This window comes from Alligator mississippiensis, chromosome 10, assembly GCF_030867095.1.
Source record: "Alligator mississippiensis isolate rAllMis1 chromosome 10, rAllMis1, whole genome shotgun sequence".
Taxonomy (NCBI): Eukaryota; Metazoa; Chordata; order Crocodylia; family Alligatoridae; genus Alligator; species Alligator mississippiensis.
In genome coordinates this window covers 71,078,333-71,097,877 of record NC_081833.1, presented here as the reverse complement: position 1 = coordinate 71,097,877, position 19,545 = coordinate 71,078,333, and the positions used below count along the sequence as shown (strand labels likewise).

General features: G+C 40.8%; 1 protein-coding gene and 1 pseudogene across 2 annotated transcripts in view; both read right to left on the bottom strand.

Annotated features, from left to right (window-relative positions):
* The window catches only part of CDH13 (cadherin 13), a 788,124-nt gene that overhangs the window by 580,594 nt on the left and 187,985 nt on the right, over positions 1 to 19,545 (bottom strand). The window lies entirely within an intron of this gene.
* LOC132243638 (U5 spliceosomal RNA) lies at positions 13,830 to 13,934 on the bottom strand (annotated as a pseudogene).

The window sequence follows — 19,545 nt, the reverse complement described above, 5'->3', positions numbered from 1 at the left end:
TACTTTATATATAATTTGTGCACGTATGCACACATATTGATTTAAATGACTATCAACTAGCAAGTTAAGTATACAGATCTTTTAAAAATTTTCTTTTGTCAGCTATTTTTAATTTTTGTCCCACTCCTACTGACCTGTCACTGAGTTCTTTAATTTATTCACCATACAAACTCTTAAAATCACAACCCCCCTTTAATTTACTGAGCAACACATGCTTCCATAATCTATTTAATTCTATAAAGCATTTTGGAATAGAGAAAAACCATTCTACAAAATGACACTGGTGAAGAAACCTGGAAGGCGAATACCAATTTAGCAAAACTGTAGCTCAAAATGTTGTGTAAAGCTATATTTACATTTAAATTAATGTAAACTGGATATAGGTAATAGGTATCCCAACAGATTAGTCCCCTGAGCTAACATTATAAAAAGAAAAAAAAAAAGATATAAATATCTGGGCATCCAGTAAATATATATCAGTGTGGAGGGGGGAAAAAAAATAAAACACTTGCTAAAAGAAAGTCATGCTCTAAATATTTCAGAAACTAGAATAAGTTGGCAAAACATGACATTTCCTCCTGGTTTTGCTATGATACTGGGAAAATAGCATTTCACAAGGAGTGGAAATTAAATTAGCCTTAACATCATGTATAAAATGAGCCTACTTTAAGTGTTTTTCTTTCAGTGGCTTTAGGTGCATAATCCTAGCAGGAAGAAATGCTCTAAAAAGACTGGTGCCTTATACAATGTTGCAGAGGAACCGTTTTTACATCAGCACTTTTTTCTGTAAAAGAGAAATGAATGTTTGTAACTGGAATTATTTTAGCCCAAAAGTTTCTTAACTGACCCGTGAGTTACAAAAAGTGCTGGCTCTTCACATGCCCTTAAATAAAATTTAATTTCTATTTCAAAGAGGCAGTGCCATCACCCTGTATGTCACTGTTTTCTATACAAGTGTAGCCTGGCTGAAAATGAAAAATTGGCAGAGTCTCCAGTTTTTGTGTATATCTTTGCTCTGCAGTCCTTGGGTATTGCAAAGTGTTTATTTGTCAAAACCTGCGCAGCAAGAAAAGTGCTGCAGTATGTTCCTTTCACAAAATCAAAGTCAGCTGTAACGTACAGAGTAAATGGAGCAAAGATACATCCCTTTTTTTCTTGGGGAAAGCGCAAAGGGTCACTGTCTTGGTTTTGGTCTGCTAAACCTACTGCTTTGTGCTTAAACTACTTCCATATTGTTTTCTTATTTCTTCTTTTGAATTCAGAAACACTTTTCAGACCCTTTTAATAGCTGGTTGTTAGTTCTCATAGGCTTTAGTCCCATTTCCACCACTGAACTGCTGCAGATTCATGGACAGAAGTTAGTACCAATGCCTCTGAGCAGCCAAACTGTAGGAAATAATTCTTATATCATATTTATGCAAATCACCAGAGCAGCACAACCACTGGACCCATTTGACCAAACCCTGGATGTAATCAGATGACTCCCCAATTCAGTCTTCAATACACCAACCCAAAAGCTAAAATGAAACACACCTCCGTCTTACTTCCTCCTTGATGTGGCTATTCCTAGGCATTCTCTCCTGGACTACAACTTTCCTCTTTCCTGGCCCTTCTTTTGAGAGAACAACTCCCACCTCACATATAAATACGTAAAAATGAAAACTAGATGTACCACCAGGAGTCAGCAAAAGTTTTCACAAGTCTAATGGGATAAATCAACAGATAAAGCAGACCATCCCACTACTGCCTCTGGTCACAATATTCTGTGAGTGTAAAATACATATGACAAGACGGTAAATTCAAGAGTCCCCACTCCAACTTTCTCTTCTCAACTGAAGATCTGGCCTTCAAATCATATTCTAATGGAATACTATACTGTTTGATATGCCTACACTGTACATGTTGCCTTTCATAAAGGCCACTCAATATATCCTCCATTAAATGTTCAGTGGTTTAAACGGATAACTTCCATTAGCAATAATAAGCTGTACTCATAACCGGGAAGAGAGTAGAATTCAAGCATCAAGAGAAAGCATCCATAGCTCTATTGTTTGGTACTGGGTCAAATATCAACTCGGCCAATTTGCAGAAAATGTAAGCTATATTCTGAAATGGACATTTTTTTTCTGAACAGCGACTTGTTTGTTCTTACCATGGGGTAGATGATAAATTCAACAGACTCTGAGTTTTCAGAACTATTATAATTTTTATTTAGCCAAGCATTCTCAGCTCTTTATAAATATTTATAACTTGGAAACTAGATACAACCCTGAGGCACACTTAAATACTTGGATGGACAATTTATAGAAAACCTCTGTTGTTCACTGATTAACTAGCAATAAATCTTAGCCAATCACAAGAATATAATGTTGCTACCACACAGGTAAGCTAGTCTCTAGCACCTCTAAAAACCATGTTTCATGACCTCCGTCTGTAATTTATTGCAATGTTTAATTGACATAAGTTTTCACAAGGGTTATTTACCTTATGACTTTTTTTTTTTTTTACTTCTTGCCAAATCTGTACTGATACTTAAACATTCCCTCTGCCACTGTGCTATTTCCATACCAGCTCTTAATACATACACCTACACACATATGATCTCTCAGAAGCCATTAAAACAATCACACTCAAACATCCCTTTAACATACCAGATGATTAAAAGTGAGCAAGCATGCTTGGAAAAACATTAAGTCCTTTATTGCCTTAAACAGGCAACCGGTAGCTTCTGTACCTATACTTCTATGAATACCATGCTTCTAAAGCAAGGGTAGGCAACCCCTGGCACAGGTGCCAGAGCATGACCTGCAAAGGCATTTTGTCTGGCACACGTGCCTTGGGACGGATGGCAGGGAGGGAGACGGGGCTGCGCTGCCACAACAAGGATCAGGCTTCTCATGGTTCCCTTGGCGCATCAACGTCTTACAAGTCAAAGCTGCGGGTGTTTTTGGCACTTTGTCCAAAAACATTGCCAACCCCTCTTCTAAAGCATGAGTTCTGTAGATAGATATATCGATACCCTGCTCTTATTTAGATTAGAGCTGGAGAACGCATTTGAATATATGTTTGCAGCGCAGCATGTCTAATGCATTTCAAACAGGAGAGGAGGAAAAGCAGAACCGGCCTGTCCGATCCTGCGGAACTGCAGCCAAGGGGCCCCGCAGAGCTGGGCAGAGAGGCCACGGCCCCTCTCACACTTGGCGGTGGCTGCTGCATGTGTGGTGTAGCCTGCCCATCTGCCCGGAGGGTTGGATCTTTGTTTAACTACTCCGGCTCGAAATTTTAGCTGCCACCCCTCCCCCACGTCCGGTGTGCTGAGATGTTCATTTACCGGCGTAAATGTGCCATGGGACAGGAAAGGGGGTCCCACACCCTGCTACCGTCATCTCTACTGATGGATCATGGGGCCCCAAAACTATATCTTGCAGGGAGCCCCAAAAAATTGTGGGCCAGCCCTGAGGAGAAGAAGCTGACTCCAGAAGGGCAGTCATCCTTTCAAAGGATTCCCTGATTTTATGATGCTCCATTTTAAAAGTTTGGGAAGCAAGCAATGTTCTACAAAACTTTGAGAGCTTTAATCCTGAAAAAAGAGCTAAGTGTGTTTCAATACATTTATATTAGTAAAGCATGATTAATGTTGCAAATAAGTGGACAAATTGCAAAGAAAATCCATTTGGGTGTACAGATTTAATATTTACATGTTAAAATAATATCAATAGCCCTCCTTCGCCATTGATTTCTAAGTAGCATTCTCCATTTAATTCAACAAGGAAGCTGCTGTTCTTCCAAAAACAATGACACTATGTGCCTCAGCATATTTAGGGGCAGATCAAGTGGTGTAAACCTGAACAATGTCCAGTTCACTCATGTTACACCAACTTATTGCAGCTAAGCATCTGGTCTTCCATAGCTAAGGGGAAATCTTTTGTATGTGCTTTCCCAGCATAATGTGAAATGGAAACACATCCTGAGAACAAGTTATTAAAATGTCAGCAGTGAAACCATAAATTCCGCTGAGGATATGCTTTTAAGCTTAATTAGTTACAATTGACAGTTACATTTTATCTTCACATAGCAAAACAGACTATTGAAAAAAATGCAATTTTAAATGCAGCTGTAACTGCTGCTTTATCATATGATGATTTTCTCTACCCATGTGCTACATATAATGTAACAAGTCTGGTTAATACCAATGTGGCAAGAAAGCATATGTTCAGATTTTTTATTTATCAAGTTTATCCATCACTAATAGAATTAACAGGAGATTATAAAAAACATTTCAAGGACCAGAAGTACATTTCAACAGAACGTAACTTAAACAGGATGAACTCCCCACAATGTACACACGCCCTTTAGAAAATCATTTTATCACAATTTTTTATGGCTATTTATGTACTCTGTGGTCTCTAAAAAATAAGAATTCATATTATTTTAGGAGACAAGTAGAGGAAAGGCCAGGAAACAAATTAATTGATGGTGTAGTCTCATTATATTTTCATGCCTAATGGTAACGGGCATCTTTCCACTCACCTCAGTGAGCTCAGGCTCAAGACTCATAGTCATTTGAGCCAACTTGGCTATTCTGTAACTAAAGAGACAGTGGTCCTAGAGAATTCGTGTCTGATTCTGATTTTAGTAGATACCAGTTTTACACTTGTGTAATCATGCTGACTTCACGGAAGGATGTTGATAAATTAGAGAGGGTTCAGAGAAGAGCCACAAGAATGATCACTGGTTTGGAAAATATGCCTTGCATAGAAATACTTAGGGATTGAGCTGATCAAAGAGAAGTTTAGTTTATCAAGAAGAAGATTAAGGAGCATCTTGATCAAGTCGCTGCCTTGCAAACAACATTTTGATAACAGGCTGTTCAGCTTAGCGGGCAAGAGTATAAAAAGAGTCAATGACTAGAAGTTGAGTCAAGACAAATTCAGTTTAAAAATAGGGGCAAACGTTTAACAATTAAAGTAATTAACTACTGGAACAGCTTGCCAAGACTTCTGGTGTATTTATTCTTCATTCCTGATCATTTTTACAAGTGAACTTGGACAGTCTTTTAAAATGAATGTTCTAGTTCAAACAGGAATTAATTCAGAGAAATCCTATGGCTTGGGCTGTACAAGAGGTCAGATTAGATCACAATACGATCTTCTGGCTCTATGATCTACAGGAGTTACTTCCAATTTCAAGTCTGATTGGCAAGAATGGAACTGTGTTTGCTGACAGCACTCTACAGTGCAAAACAAATTAAAATATGAATCCTAATAAGAGATATAAAGAGATTAATGTCTTTAACCGCTTCTTCATACATGCAAGTACTTGCCTGTGCATATATATGTACTATGCTTTCTTTAAACTTAATTTTTACATGCTACGTATAAAAGCCGAAATTGTATTTTCCATTTTAAAATCCAGATAGGCCCATAATGCTAATTTGAAGTTCAAATAGCAGAACCCAGATCCCCACAGCTCTAGAATTGAATCCAGAAATAACAAGAGCTTTAATCAGGGGATAGGAACAGATCTCAAATTTTTTGCTTAGCCAAAAAATACACATTCTGCACCTATATTTCATCTTAGAAACATCCTTTCACACTGTTCTTCGGACAAGCAATCTGATGATAAGAGTGCAGTGAGAACATCATGAACTGCTAAAATTAAATCAGATAAGAGATATTTATGTGGAAGGGAACTTTAAAGAGAACTTGTATCAGGAATATTCTAAAAGCCAAAATGTCTTCTGTCTAGTATAAAGCCTTGCCAGAAAAAAAAATGTTTTTGAAAATACCACCCCTCACACACTTGTCTTTGGTTTTAGTGGTGCTGCACAGGTATAGTTAAATCCTAAATTTGGCCCTATTTTCCCTACTATTTTGTATCTTTGTCTGGTTCTGTTTTTCATTATTTTCTAAAGAGACAAAGAAAAACGTACATAAAACTACCATGTGTACTACATCATCACGAATTTACTTGGGGTCAGGTGATTATGTGTACAAATCCAATGTATATAACTATATAAAAAGTAAGATATGTGATGGATAGATAAGTCTCAGATTCCTGCTCGTCTTCAAAAAATGCTTTTCCCTAACAAGTGAATTCCTTTGCAGGTATGGTTATGTGCTGCTTGTCTGAAAAATACATGGGGTGTATTTTTGTTAAAATGATCTATTCTGTCCCAAGGCATGCAAGATATTTCTGCATGGGCTGTTGAATTAGATATATCCCATAACAATTCTCCACAGCGTTACATTTGTCCAAAGAGTTCATAAATAAATTATTCTGGCACGAGCGTGGGAACGTGCTGTCACATGGGCAGGCACAGGATATACTGTAAATAAAGTAACAATATACATATATTAGCATCGGCAGATTCAACAGAAAGTAACTTTAGATTCATACGTACAGATTCAAGACTTCCATATACCTCATAGAACATGTCCCAAAGCAAATAGCCAACCAGCGAACAGACAGGAACCTTAGAGAAAACGGGATATGACTAAAAATAAGCATCTAATCTATATCAATTTTTATTTCACAATCAATTCGATTCCTGTAAATGATCTTAAGCCATACAGGAAAAACTCAGTGGTAAATGGGAATCCAACTTGATGTCTAAATAAATGAGCAGTTCCTTAAAGTGATCAATATTGATTAAAAGAAAAAAATGGTCTCTGGAACCATTCTTAGAATTAGCTTTCTAATTGCCCAGAAAAAAAAAAAAGCCTTTGCGCCAAGCTGGAAAGCATTTTATTACAAGTTTAAAAAAGCATTGTGTGATTTTACAAGTCATTTAAAATGACTCTGAATCTTGCTCTGAAAGCTGAATTGCCTTGTATTAACTGCTGGCATTAATTTAGAAATGAGTGGCAATGAATTAAGAGATGTTGCTTACTGATTATTGATTTAATCACCAAAGGTTTTACATTCTGACCAAGGTTATCAGCATTATATTTAAAGCCTCATACCTAGAATCTAAAAATACAGAACTTATCATTAAACCTAGGTTAATTTACAGAGAAAAAAATGGTACATATTCAAGGTATTTATACATATTCAAATATGTGTAAAATGCTACATATTTTATAGCAGCTGTCCCTGATCATTTCATAGTAGATTAGACAGGATGAAATATTAATGGTTAGTTTGTAACTGCAGAGAAGGTTTTCTGGGCCTTTTGGTTGGGGAACAGTTTGGTAAAGTTATCAAAGCAAAAACAAAAAAAAAAAGCACAAAAAGACAATTAATAAGTTATATACATTTGTTACTTAGTTCCCACATTGTTAGTCTATCATATTCTACTGGGACTGATTCAGCAAGACATCTAAGCACGTGCCTGACACAACAAGCACAAATTGTCACATTCAGTAAAAATACTCAAATATTTAAATTTAAAATACCAAAATATTTAAATTAGTCTCATGTGTTAGTACACAGTTAAGCTAAGCCCTTAGATTTTAAATTCTTTGGGGATCTATTTTGTTTAGCGTGTCCAATGTGCAGGTGAGAATTTGTGTGCCTGTATGTGTAAAAAACAGGCTCTGGCCTTAGCAACAGTACTGGAATGGGGAAAAACGTGATAATTATAATATTATCAGGAAAACGTTACTAGCGAGTTAATTAGCTATATAAATTGAAAAATGTGATAGTTTATGATAAACTAACTAATCTCAAGTGTATCTATTAGATGCCTGACCACCAACTCCCTTAATGACCGTTTTATATGCTAACTTTACTTTTTAAGAACCACCACTAAGATGACATCCTAATGACTTCAATTTGTCTTTTGCCAACTCAAAACCAGTTGGCAAAACTCCTACATAGATCTGGAAAGGAAATGATTTTGAAAAAATTGTTTGGCGTGTATGGTCTTGTGCTATTTTCTTCCTAAAACCCACACCTCAGAATAGTCAACAGCCCAATGGCTAGAGCATTCATTTTGAATGTGAAAGACCCAGGTTCAAGCTGCTGATTTACTATTCCCCTACATCCGAAACAAGTAACTTATCTATAAGCCAACTGGTTTTCTAGGATGGATCTCCATCAAGCTCTATTAAAGCTGTTTCAGTTGCAGTCAAGAAATTGGGGTGGGGGTGAACCTCAAACTACTGGCTATTCCAGGATAAGTTTCAGTCTCCCTCCTTTTCTCTGATTTACTCCAGAAACTCCGTGGTGGCAGTGATCCCTCATGATCGAGGATGATCACTCCCATAGGTCAAGGAAAGTATTGTAAGTGCGACCATTGATAGCTAAGGTGGCCAATTGTAGAGCCGCAGACTCTCTGGTATATGGCACAGGTGGTGGCTAAAGGGTGGGTCAGACCATGGATTCCTTGTTTCCTTTCCTTCTTTTTCAGTTATTTTTCTGGCTCCAGGGTGAGACAGTTTTCTTCATAGATGCACCTTCTCTCAAGATGCTGCCATGTAGCCCTGTCCTGGACTAGTCTTTCCTCCAATTTGTGGTGTTAATGCCACACTTCTTAACATTCACCTTGTTGTCCAAGTGTTTCTTCTGGCTCGCATGTGTCTTTTGTCCTTGTCTGAGTTGGGAGCATAGCAGTTGTTTTGGTAAATGCATGTCAGGCCCGTGCACACAGCGCCCTGACCACCGCAGCTGATGTTGAATAATCAATGCTTCCATAGTGGTGGTGTTAGTGTTGGTGAGGACACTAGTATTTGTGTGATGATATTCCCACTTTATGCCAAGCATCTTTCAGCGATAGTACTGGTGATGGTATTCCAGGCTTTTCAGGTGGTTCCTGTAGGTCACCCAAGCTTCACAGCTATAGAGAAGAGTTGGGATTACCACAGCCTTATATAGTAGGAGTTTTGTTCAAGTCTTGATGGCACAATTGTTGAACACACGATGATTCAGCCTTCCGAAGGCTGAGCTGGCACACTGGACCCTATACCGGATCTCCTCACTGATGTTGGCCTTCTTTGAAAGATGGCTGCCAAGGTCTGCAAAGGGTTCAACACTCCAGCTTCTATCAATAAAAAAGGATCTTTGCCAGGGGATCTAATTGACCCAGGGCAGGCTAGTGAAGCACCTTTATTTTTCCAATATTAAGGGTCAGTCCCAGACACTGGTATGCTGGAAGGAAGCAGTTAAGGGCCATTTGTAGGTACATCACAGTAAGTACAATGATGGTGTAATCATCAGCATACCGAAGTGCCACAATCTAAGACCAAGAACTTTGGTTTTAGCCTAGAGGCAGGAGAGATTGAAAAAGGTTCAATCGAATACAGGCCCATCCTGTACTTGATGCTGATACCACATGGCAGATGGTCATCCATAAACATCTTGATGACCACAAGAAACATGGAAAACAAACTGGTGTGATCATGCAGCCCTGCTCGACACCAGTTTGAAGGGAAAGGGCTCTGTAGTGGAGCCACTGCACAGGATAGAGGCAGTCATTTGGTCATGAAGAAGGAGTCTTAGGATGGTGATAAATTTCCCTGGGCAGCCAAACTTCAGTAAGATTTTCCATAAAGCCTCATGGTTAACAGAATCAAAGGCTGTGGTCAACTCGATAAAAACCATATACAGTTCCTGGTATCATTTTCAGCATTTTTCCTGGATCTGCTGGGCCACAAAAATCACATCCCTGGTACCACTCAATGGTCTGATGGTGCACTGAGACTCCGGAAGGATTTCCTCAGCTAGCGGGAGCAGTCTGGTCAGCAGAATTCGAGCAAGGATCTTCCCAGCAATAGAGAGGATGCCTCAGTTCCACAGGTCAGGCTTATCTTCATTTTAAGAAATGGTGGCAATATTAGCATTCCTTTGCAGGAATTTCCTTAGTGTTCCTAATTTTGAGAAACAGTATATGGAGCTTGTTGGTCATAGTTTCCCCACCAATTTTGAAAACATCAGCTAGTATGCCACTGGGGCCAGATGCTTTGTTGTTCTTTATCCGTCACAGTTTGGATCATCTAGTAGGGTTCATAGGATGCAAAGAACATTTTTGTGTTTTGACCACAATTTGAGTGATCCCCCTGGAAGCAGCTATTCCGTCAGGTAAGATTCAGTGGGGCAACCTAAATTTGGAGCACCCTATATTTGGGGCACCTTTTCTAGTTCCCTCCCCATGCAGGGTAAGTAGAGGAAATCCTAAAAAGAACTGTTCAGGCACAATTACAGCTGCTGAATCACTCTTCTGTCCCATTCCAAGGACGAAGTGGCCAACATATGACCACAGCCTGCATGTGGATCCATGACTAGGGACTCCCAACAATCACCTGGAGAAGCCTGTGTAACTTCTTTTTTTTTTTTTTTGAGGAGGCTGTTGCACATTGGCAACTGCATGGGTCTTGGTGGAGGAGAAACCTGTGCCCAGTGGCAAGGAGATGAAAGATGACTGGGGCTACTCTTCCACTGCAGCCTTCGTCTGCCTTTACAACCATTGAGAAATGTGCCTTCTTCGTCTGCCACCTCCACCATTGAGGTCTTTACATTATGTTGGACTGCTCTTCATCTGATACCTCACCTTTGAGCTTACCACGATGGGTGACCCCACCAGGAGTACAAGACTTCCAATGGTGTTCCTCTTAGGGTCATCAGTACATGCAAGCCTATCCACCCATCAAAGTGACAGTCTATGGAGAGGCCCAGACTAACCTGGACGTGAAAACCCTTTCCCAACGAAAGGTTAATTAAAATTGTATGTGTAGTTTAATACATTTGTGACCAAAAATTGTTCCGTCTCAATATTGCCAATCTGTTATACTCTGTACTCCAAAGTTGATTTAGCTACTGAATTTCAGTGTCTTCCCCAATGCTACTGCTTAAAAAGATAACCTTGCTGAAGATACATTTCTGCAGAACCAGAGGTTTGCAATAGCGATTTCACCCCCCTGTCCAATTGCAAAATAACCTTACACCAGTCATCTCCCCAAAAAGCTCTATTAAAAAAAGTCACAAGAATCCCCCCCCCCCACACACACACACCTTATAGATGTGTATTTATGTTTTCAATTTCCCTTGTGCTCAAAAGAGGCTGAAGAAACTGGGGTTTTCTGCCCTTTCACAACTGAATAAATAAATAATCTTCAAGATGGAAACTAAGTCTAGAAAGTTTTAGCCTTCAAGAGGAATCATGCTCCAAAAAGGTGGAGGGGAGGGGGCACCTTAATTAGAATGGCTCCCGAGAGCCACTCTAATTAAAGTGCCCATGGTATCTTGTGTATTCAGCTCTGTGCCCTGAGCCATAGAACCATACAGGGCAGCAGCTTCACAATGATGCTCAACCTCTGGCCCATGGAGCTGTCATCCCCACATATCTGGAAATTTGGCAGCAGGGGAGTGGTGGCATTCGCTGCTGGATGATGTACCCCAGTGCATTAGATAGTGCCGGTGTACAGTTGGGCTTGTGTGTGGGGTCATTTCATGGCTGGGTTCACTGGGCCAAGCTAGCATGCCATCAATGCACTGGATCTGGGCCATGAAGCAACCCCATGTCTGGGATCCAGCGTGCAGCCCAGCCACGTGCTACTCATACATCCTGCAGAGCCGAATAGCTTGAGCACCACTGAGCTAGCAATTCCCTTCTTCTGTCATAACTCAGCCAAAATGTCCTGAAAGTTCAGCAGAGAGGAAGAACTTCAGTTTAGAAATAGCTACACCTCATACACCATTCATGTAGAAAATCTAGCCATTTTTTTTCCTCAAGGTCACCCAGTTCTTCACAGATAATATAAAGTCATACTTTCTACTGAGGCATAATTTACTATAATAAGGCCCAGGTCTATTATCTTTACTTCTAAAACCTGACATTGAATCTGTGAGATCACTTGCATAAATAAGAGTAGCAAAATTGAGTACTCTATGCATAGGGAATGCTATTGCCAGTTGGTATTAACCGATTCCAATGGGAAGCTTACGCAAAGGCTAAGTGCAAACAGTCAAAAAGCCTGAGGGTGAATCGATTCAACCTATGTGGGCTTCTCTAAGCTGTGTAGATTGGATCAGGAAAACACAGAATACAATTTTCTTCTTCGGTGGCAGTGGGAAGTGGGGGGGGGAGGGGGAGAGGAGGGAACAGATATTTGCCTGTTGGCTACTCCTGCATACCTCCCAGCACACCAAACTGCTGGGCAGACTAAGGGCAGCCAAGCCTAACGGAGCCAGGGCCATTCTTGATTGGCAGTGGGGTACATGCCCCCAACCCTCAGCTATCACCGTGGACCTTCCCTGCACAGAGACCTAGACTTCCAGAGGGGGTCCTGGCACATCTGGCAGCCTGGCTGGTGGCAGCATGGGGGAAGCCAGAGCTTCAGGATAGTGGAGGAAACTAAAGCTTCAACTCGATCAGACTACAACCCCTTTTTTAGGTGTTTTGCTACACACTTGGCTAAACTGTGCCTCAGGTTGAGGACATATGCCCCAGTGAGGACTGAATTCTCCAATTTAGTATTTCCCATTGCTCCACAAAACGTTATTTCTCGACAAAAAATAGACAAATCTTGTTTTGGTTTTTTTTGCCTATTATCTCAAAATAACAATACCAGTCATATTATTATTTAAACACGCAATACTTTTAACATTTAGGAAATCTAGTTTGGACACATTTCATCCCATAAACCCACAGTCGCTTGCCCAGTTAAACCTTTCACTTTATTTTCTCAATTTTTTTCTAGATTTCATTGCACATGCCTAGTCCCAATTATAAACAACAATATGTAGGTCACCATTGTGTATTGTATAAGTTTAGTACCCCGGCGTGGTGCACGCTGTATAAGGCGCCCATCGCCAAGAAGACCGGCGACCTGCAGTGGCGGCTCGTGCACGGCATCCTGGCCACCGGCACCTTTGTGCGTCACTTGGACCCAGCGGCCTCGGCGGCCTGCCCCTTCTGCCCGGGGGTGCTGGACGAGGACATTTTCCACGCCTTCCTCGACTGCCCCCGGCTGCAGCCTCTCTTTGCCGCCCTGGGCGCACTGCTTCGGGTACTGGGCCGAGACCTCTCCGAAGACGCCTACGTCCACTCCTTTCCGTACCGGGCGGCCGAGCGGGCCACGGTCAGCCTGGCCAACTTCCTGCTGGGCCAGGCCAAGATGGCCACCCTGAAGAGCCGGCGAAACCAGCTCAGCGGCACCGGGATGGGCAACGCCCTGCAGCTCTTCCGCCTGCTGGTGCGGGCCCGCCTCTCGCTCGAGTTTGAGCACGCTGTCCTCCGGCGGACGGTGCCCGCCTTTGAGGAGCGCTGGGCCCTCGAGGGGGTGCTGTGCCGGGTCGAGGCGGGACGCCTGATCCTCGTTCTGTGATGCCACCGGCTGCTCAAGCCGCAGAGACGCGTCAAGCGGGCCGAGGCCCTGGACTTTTGCTCGTGCGGGTCGACCCCGGAGGCCTCCATGGGTGTCCCTGCTGGCAGAACTGTAAATACTGTAAATAGTCCTTATGTTCGTTGTGTTGGTTGTTTTTTTTTTTGTCTAGAGTGTACGGGCAGGCCTTGCAGGCCACGAGCCCAGGCCTTGTCCATGAGGCCCAGAGCTTCGGGCATCCTTGTACATGCTTTTGACTGGCTCCGAGTCATCACCCTCCGGGGAATAAACGTCTCTTAAAAGTCAAAAAAAAAAAAAAAAAAAAAAACAACCTCCAAGGTGGTTACAGTTAGGTGGTGAATTTATTCCACCAAAACTGTCTGTAATAAGGAGGAAAACTATTGCAATTGCTCTGTCATAGAAGTCAGAGTAATCTGATCCCTATCCCTGGAGGTGACTAAGTGGTCAATTCTTGTGATGAAGCCTAAGACTCAGTTTGAGAGAGAAAACAAAGCAGTGAAAGAAAGAAAGAAAGAAAGAAAGAAAGAAAGAAAGAAAGAAAGAAAGAAAGAAAGAAAGAAAAATTGGGTGTAAACTCGTTACTGCTTCTCTCCACGGAAATCTTTAGTAAAAGGCGAAAGATTTATGCGTGTTGAAGAGAAACCAGAGTGAAAGAAAGAAAGAAAGAGTTTTAGTTTTGACAATGCAAGCCTGTGAAATATATTTATGTTCTTGTTTCCACAATAAAGACACATTGCATGAAGTGCATAGAAAGAAAGAAAGAAAGAAAGAAGAAAGAAAGAAGAACGCTTCACGAAAGAAAGAAAGAAAAAGAGAATAAAAACCCATGTTTTATTGAAAATACAGTCTTCACTTCAGAAAAGTTTCCTATGCCTTTGATCTTCACAGAGCTTTGAAATAATGAACTGTTTTGTCTAGAAATATTTCTTCCAAGGATAAAGTGTAAATTCATTTTGACTATATTATGTTCAACAATGCAGATAAAAAATGGATGTAGCTAATGTGCATGTCATTTTTGAAAATTTAATATGGAAGGCCCAGAATATCTGCCTTGATCCAAGATGAAACAGTGATTGTTACCATTAGAAAGACAACATTTACAAACAATTATCTGACAGAAGTTTTGAAATATCACAGTGAGGGCCTGTCTATAAACTCATTGAAGTCAATAGGATTTCTCCATTCCTTTCAGTAGGCTTTAAATCAGCATTGTTTTCTCAGTATCTAGAAAAAACAGGTCACACCTCAGGTAAACGCTCACTGAATAATTACATTTTCTCATACGTCTATTCAACAAGGGGGGAAAGCCTTGGATGCATTAAAGCTAACAGGGACAGAAGGGAAGAAGTATATAGCAAATCATAATATACCAAAAAAAAAGCCAATATATATTTAGGCCCTGCTACAGATAGCTCAATACAGAGAGAGGATTCTCTTTTCTTTTGGGGTTTTTTTTTTTCCCCACAGCTCGGATGCATAGTGCCTGAAATATTGCATTCCTGAAGCACATGACCAGGGGGTATTGACAAATCACTGAGGATAATCAAGGGACTAGAAAGACTGATCTAATGAAAATGATTAAGAGAGCCAAATATATCAAGATTGGCTAAGCAAAAACACAAAGGATGGAGCCTGAAAACACTGACCAATGACTGCAGAGCGCAAAACTGTAGAAGAGGAAAGGAATGATTCAAGATCCAACAGGGGGCGGTAACCGAAGTAACCGAGAAAAGGAAACATACCTCCAAGTCCACTTCTCCCAGAGCCAGGTAAGTAGAAGCCAGTTGAAGCTGCACAGGTGAAACCCCCAAAGGTAGAAAGGACAGACTAGATAAATAGCCAACAAGCTAGGTAAACTAGACGCCCAACTCACAACCGCCTAGCAGTACACACAGCTGGCCAATGCATCTTCTCTTTACTGCTTCTCACTCTTTTGAATTGATGCTAATACTCCCACGGTTGAGCATCATCTTAGCCGGGCAGTAAACTCTTTTGAGCTACCCTGTGTTTGCACTGTGCATGAAGAGGGTCGGGGCAGGGGGCTTCCACCTAGCAGGGGACTCTGTAAGTGATGTTAGTGCATATAAAAGGATAATTACCTCTGGATGAGAGAGGGACAGAGCACATGAGAGATAGCAAGCAACTGCATGCTTTAGACCAACGAGTGCAGAGGAGTCTTGACTGCCCACCAGAGCCAGACTCCCACCTCCCACAAGCAGAGGGTAGGAGAGAGATCCTAGGAGCTGGTTTGGAAGCACAGGCCATCTCCAACATCCTAACCGGAGCGTCCCAACTTGCTCTCCCATGATTCCAAGGGAAACATGTATATATGGAGCAAACTATGAATCTTGTTGGAACCTAAACTGAACATCTGTTTTATTACTGTATCCAGCATCTGTAAAGCCTCCACTCATGCAAATTCACCTACAGTAAGAACTTTTCTTAATAAAAAGCAATAAAGGAAAAATATGTTCCCTTATCAAAACCAGTCAAACAGCCTCCTTTGGGAAGCCCCAAATTTTCCTTGCTTTTCTGGATTTTGACAGAAGTTATGAAAGACGGGTTTAATAAAACATTATACGATAAAGATTTACTGTGTCCATTAAGCAATGCTAATTACAGCAAACAGTAAATTACCGTCTACAAAATATACATAGAAGATCCAAATGAACACAAAATTAACGGAATATGGTCAATGCTATTACTATAAATACCAACAGAAAGCAGAATGATGAGGTACTTAACGTCCTCAGCTTCAATTGTTCTTTTGTGAATTCATTACAGCATTGTGATGTCTACCTACTTCAAAGCTTGTTTTTAGCCAAGCATGCTGAACGTTGCAATTTAAACACTAATTTGAGGTCTTAAATTTGGCACAGAAGGTGCCAGTAAAGAACTGAGTATTTTTTTTTTTATATATATAGTGAAAAATAGTCAAAGTATGCAATTTACTCGTTTAAAAATTATATGAGCAGAAGTAATAAGGGAGAGCAAGGTCCCATTTATTCTCTCATAACTCAAAACTCCCAATTAAAAAAAAAGAATGAAAAAACAAACCTCTCGAATGATTTTCTAATGCCTTGGGCTGGTGTTAAGGTCTTGTGAGCATCCTCCACTGCTGCTCAAATATGAAAGAGGGTGCGCAGCCCATTCTGGAGGGCACCCGACATCACAGGATCCAATCCTATATCTAATTAAAAATCTATTCAGGTTTTGCAAGGGGGAATCTATTCGGAGAGAAGAAGAGGTTGAATCTATTTGAAAAGGTACTGGAAAAAACAGGGAGCTGTGACCTTCCACTTCCAGCAAAAGATTGAAACCCAAGAGTATCATGGATTCTAACTCCAGTTAAGACAATGCCTCATGCATGCTTGAAATTAGATTTATTCTCCCTGTGCTTCAAACTAGTCTGAAAACCCCCCAGAAACTCCAATAAAAAAACCCAAACTCAGCGTAAGAGCTTAGAAAGCTTGGAATCCAATAAACAAAGTCCAAAACCTTTAACATCCAACTTCAGCATGCCCTGGCATGATGCCAATTGCTCCCCAAACCCCAAGTTTAGGTGTTGCATTGACCAGCACCCTGGAAATAGGAGAAAATGATGAAGCCACAAAGAACTGCAGGTGCCAGGCCGGTAACTCCGTAGAAGTAGCTTTAGTGTATTCAAGGGCCTAGATTCTGCTGATCTGCATGAAAAAGGTCTGGCTCATGTTTCGCTTTTAAGAGTTAACCATTAAAGACAAAAGAAAACAACTACTTCTAATCTAAATGAAACCTTAAAAAAAAAAAAGGTGAGGAAACTTCTGCATCCCCCAAAAATGCCAAGAATCACAGGTCTGAGTCAAGACAACACATGCTGAGACCACAGCACCCTGGCAGCTGCTGTTTTCATGGCATGAAAGACATGGGGCTTAGTTATTATAGCAAGCGTATGCATTTCAGCTTGAAAGCCTGTTTTCTCGAGGTCCGACTAAGGGTAGTAAAGAATTACTGAATTTCATTATACAGCAAGAGAAGGACTTCAAGCAAAGCTCTGACAAATCAAACTTGATCCTCTGCAAAGAAGAGGTCTGATACTTGATGCATTTAATACAATTCCTGCAGTGCTGCCAATGTTTTACAAATAGAGGGCTCTCCTAAAATTATCTTGCCTTAGACCATGATTACCTCCCCCCCATTCCAGTATAAAGGGTGAGTGCTTAATAAGAGAAAAATTAGAGAATCCACCCAGTAATCTTCATAAGTGAACCCACATGATCTCTCATACCCATTATCAAGGCAAGAGGCAGTGCGCCGCTGGGTAAGGCAAAGGAACACGAAGCTGATTGCTGCTGGAAAGGTTCACACCTTGGCTTGCTCCTGAAAAAATACATTACACAGAGGCAGCACAGTCCAGCTTTCAACTTCAAATCACTTTAGTAAAGACTGGAAACCTTACCTGGCAGACACCATTCAAGGGGATCTTCTCTTTGGGCTGTTTGGCTGTTTGCTTAAATGCCTTGCACTTTATGCTCTCTGATTCAATCCAAAGGCCAAAAGCTCAGGGTCCAAAAATAATTTCATTTTCATGAAATTGCCATCTCTGAATCGTCCCAAGAATGCAACTTCACCAAATACCAGAAAAAATCATTCACATTTCCGTTTTTGGTGATTACGTTCTCCTTGTGAAAACTAGGAAGTGTTCTCTAGCCCGTCACTGCCGCTACATTTTTTTAAAACCCCTTGAACCACCAGCTTTTGAAAGCCTGAGGAATAAGCAAATGGTCCTGGGAGAAAAGACTTTTCCCCCCATCTTTTATTAATTGATTGATTGATTGATTTTTCCTTGAAACACACCAACGCTTCCCATGTATTATCATTCAATACAAATAAATGGTCGGGATGTTGCAGTGTAGTCAGAGCGAGAGATGCGTGCAGGCTATCAAACGCCTGGGCTTCGTTTTGCAGCTTAATCACCTGCAAAAGCTGTTTGTTGACTCTTATACTCCTCTGCCACGAATAATTAATTAATGTGAATATTTCAGATAGCACTTGGAGTGTAAAAACACAAGACACTGTCTTGATATGCAAAGGGGAAAAAAAGGAACTATTACAGATAGCCCCAAATGGAAGCTCAGCCAATTTAAACTTTATCTTGTAAAATTACCATGAAACCATATAGTTGAATAGGTAAGTTTCTTTGTTACAAGATAAAACAAAATTCAAGAGAGCAAGGCTTTCAGAACCTGGTGTGAAAGAGAGCACTGGACTGCGTGTTGTACAATAATCCTCCATTCATCAATGTAAGCTATACAGAAAGATACCTTATGCAGCAGAAGTAGCTAGATACTACATATTAAGATAAAGTGCACCACCTCCAGTTGACTCACCACTTCCTCATTGTGTTAGAAAAAAGAAAAGGTAAGGACTGTCATTGCTTCTTTGAAAGCGCCAAGTATATTATTCTGACTTCTAATGCCAGTAATGAATTAAAATGCTGGTTAAATAATGAATTTGCTTCCTGTGAAGGCTCAGGGATCAGGAGACTAGAGTTACTAATTACAATGGGTCCAATTCAATAAACTTGTACCTCCAAGTTTCTACACAGCACCAGATCCAGACATAAGGTTGCTGCTGAAGCCAGAGTTTTTTGCATCACACATGGAAAGGTCATCTTTTTCTTTCGGTTTACAACACACCCAACGTATGCAATTCAAGTCTTTAACATGGAGCTTTAACCATTTACTCTGCGCCCTGCCTTGGGACGAACTAACTTCAGCCAGCTAAGCACCCCCGTAGCAAGGTGGTTTGATCAGCTGTCTAATTCTAAATTCGGTGAATATTAAATATTTCCTTCCAAAGGCCAACTGTTCCCTTTGGCTTCGTTGTGGCTGTTTGTATAAATAAAGCCCCACAGAATTTGGTCCAGGGTCGGTAACGTTTGCTGACCAACTAACAGGACAGAACAGAATAGCAGTTCTCACTGGAAAATCACCACATATTCCTTTTATGTCTCTCTCAATACTTTCGAGAGCATAGATGCAAGCTACAGTAGTAACCGAAAAGAATGGCTGAGAATGTGTTAATTTGGCTACTTGCAATGCAAATAATCTCAAAGCAATCATTTCTTTCAATTGCTCGGTGCATTTCTCCTAAGATAAGATGGCTGTGTTCAAGGCACTATGCTAATGAAGTCACACTACAAAGAACCAATGGTTTCATGCCACTCAGCACTGACACAGCTCCTTTAGACTATAGTCTTGCTTCCATTGAAGTCAACTGG